A 2824-nucleotide genomic window follows, 5' to 3' on the forward strand; every position below is an offset into this window, starting at 1 on the left:
ATACGAACTCACAGTGGTAATCATGCACTTTCTGTTTTGCGGCTCCCAAACGGTAGGTATGGTGGGGGTAATTTCCATCCACGATCTGGCAGCTCTGTCCCACACATGGAATAGGAAACAAGGGACTAGGCATGCGATTGCCGGGGTGATGCAAGGAGGGGAGAGGTCCGCCACCTTTTGATGCCTCGCGACACACATGGCAGCGCCCACATGTTTACATTTTCATGCACAGTTTGTCGGCAAAAATGCTCGTGCGCATAATCAAATGGCATATCGTAAGATGGCGGCTCTCCCCACTTATAGAATTCTCCCCCCTCCCGTGGATTCAACCCCGCTCGAACAAGTTAGGAAGGCAAGCTTAGTCCCGTGTTTCCCATGTCCATGGTCCCACATTAATATGACTGTCACCCAGCCCCATGCATTACTGCCACTTTTCTGTTCTCTTAGCATCCGGAGCGGTATCGTAGTTCAAATAAATCCACTAGATGATGCTCCGATCAGGTAAGCCTGTTTTTTACATATTTCGCATTGTTTTGTTTTGGCAAAACCGATAAGTTTCCTATTAAAAGTGATTTATTTGAGAAAAATGTGTAAAATTGAAAGATTAAATTATAAGAACTTGTAGCCGAGTAAATTATTTATTGTGTTGACAGTTTTTTCTAATTGCTAGTGTGAAATAATGGGATTAAAATGTGTAGCTCCGGGTTGTACGTCTGTCTATACCAGCAATTCCGAGAAGTTTCATTTTTTTCTTCTACCAAAAGATCCCAAAGAAATTAAACGATGGCAGCAGGCTATTCGCAGAGATGAAATAAATACAGTTTGTGAACAACACTTTTGGGAAAGTGACATTATTTGAAATGCAGAAATTAAAGGCCTAGGCGGAATTTTAATGTCGTCTGTACGTTAATTTCGTTTTTTATTATTTTTCTACCTTTATTTTGTTTAACTACATGGTTTTTAATAATCTAAATCAGTTATTAATAAAAAAAAAAAGATTCCGTACGAAAGATCACGCATATTTATAATCACTCACATGTAGTTAAAAATTTGTTTTGAAAATATTTTAGAGGTATAAAAAAAAACGTTTATACTGATGAAAGAAAATCATCTATAACAAAACTCGTGGAATTTTAAACCAAGCAGAAGAATTTTCGACTAAAATATGGTATTTAAGTTTTAAACTAGAAAAAAAATTTTTTAACAGAATATGAACTAGTTACATTTTTAGTAAAAAAAGTAACTTTCATCTTAACTGATGAATTTTCAACTAAAATGGTGAATCATCAACTGAAACAGTTAAATTTTTAACAAAGATATGAGTTTTTAACTGAACAATGAAGCTTCAACTGAAACAGTTAAACTTTCAACAACAACAAAATTTGTTTTACGAAAATAAATAAATTGTTAATCAAAACTTAAATAATTAAGTTTCAAGTTAACAAAATCAATGTTGAACCAAAAAAGACGAATTTTAAACTAAAAATACCATTCTCCAAACAAAAATTGATTAAATAAACTCTCTGTCTGAAAATGAATGTTCAACCAAAAAATGAACTTTAAATAAAAATGATGAATCTTCAATTTAAAAAAATTAATTTTCAACAAACGAATTTATTTTTCAACTAAGTAAATTTATGTGTACACTAAAAGATGAATTTTTCACTAAAATGATGAATATTATACTGGTAAATACTTAAATTCTCAATGAAAAAGAAGAACTTTTAAATAAGAAGATGAACTTTTAAAAAAATCTCATTTTCTACCAAAACAGTCGATTTTTTAACAACATACGCGAATTGTTCACGAAATAAATAAATTTTAATTTAAAAAGACGAATTTACATCTAAATTGTTGAATTTTTAACTAGAAAAGGTCAATTTTTCACCCGAAATAGTTAAATTTGATTCGGAAATATTAAAATTTTTAGATAAATAATTGATTTTCGGCAAACTAGTTACATTTTTGAAAAGAGATCAATTTTCAATTAAAATGATCAATCTTCCAACAAAATAAATTTTTAACAAAAGAGTTCAGCTTCTAACCGCAAGTAGTTAAATTTTCTAAAAAAAAGGTAAATTCTCAATGAATTTGATTATGTGCATGAGCATTTTGGCCGACAAACTGTGCATGAAAATATAAACATGTGGGCGCTGCCATGTTTGTCGCGGGACATCAAAAGGTGGCGGACCTCCCCCTCATTGCATCACCCCCGCAATGGCATGCCTAGTCCCTTGTTTCCTATGTCATGTAAAATAACAACTACCGCATACACATACACGGGCGATGCATACGGCTGCTGCCAACTCTTTCTCCGTTTTCGCCATTAGACCTGCTTCCTTCAGCCGCTGTCTTACACTGTCTGTGATTCCGGTTAAAGATATTTTAAACGTAGCTGCGGTGCGGGGCGTCGGAGTGGGGAATTATATATATATATATATATATATATAGGATATATAGGACATCACATTTTCTGCCCTATCGAGGTGCTGCCCTCATCGTACTACGTAGTCGAATGCTTGTTTTCTCATTCTTCGTAAAATATGACGGAAAAGCAGTAGAAAGATTTTTTGAGGTTAGAAAAGTTTGACATGTATGTATCGCTGAAGTTTTTCAGATCTGAAGCTTGATCCAGGTTTTCGGTACAGTCTTTTTTAAATTATAACAAAAAATGTTCTCGAAAAATCATATTTTTAATTTTTAAAAAAGTATTATAAAAAGTCATTTCGAGATAAACAAGTGTGGAAAACATTGTTCTTTGACAAATTATTTTTTTAAATTGAAATAATCAAATATTTATACCAAAGAAACAACTTTTTTAATG

This window comes from Belonocnema kinseyi, chromosome 5 (assembly GCF_010883055.1).
Source record: "Belonocnema kinseyi isolate 2016_QV_RU_SX_M_011 chromosome 5, B_treatae_v1, whole genome shotgun sequence".
Lineage (NCBI taxonomy): Eukaryota > Metazoa > Arthropoda > Insecta > Hymenoptera > Cynipidae > Belonocnema > Belonocnema kinseyi.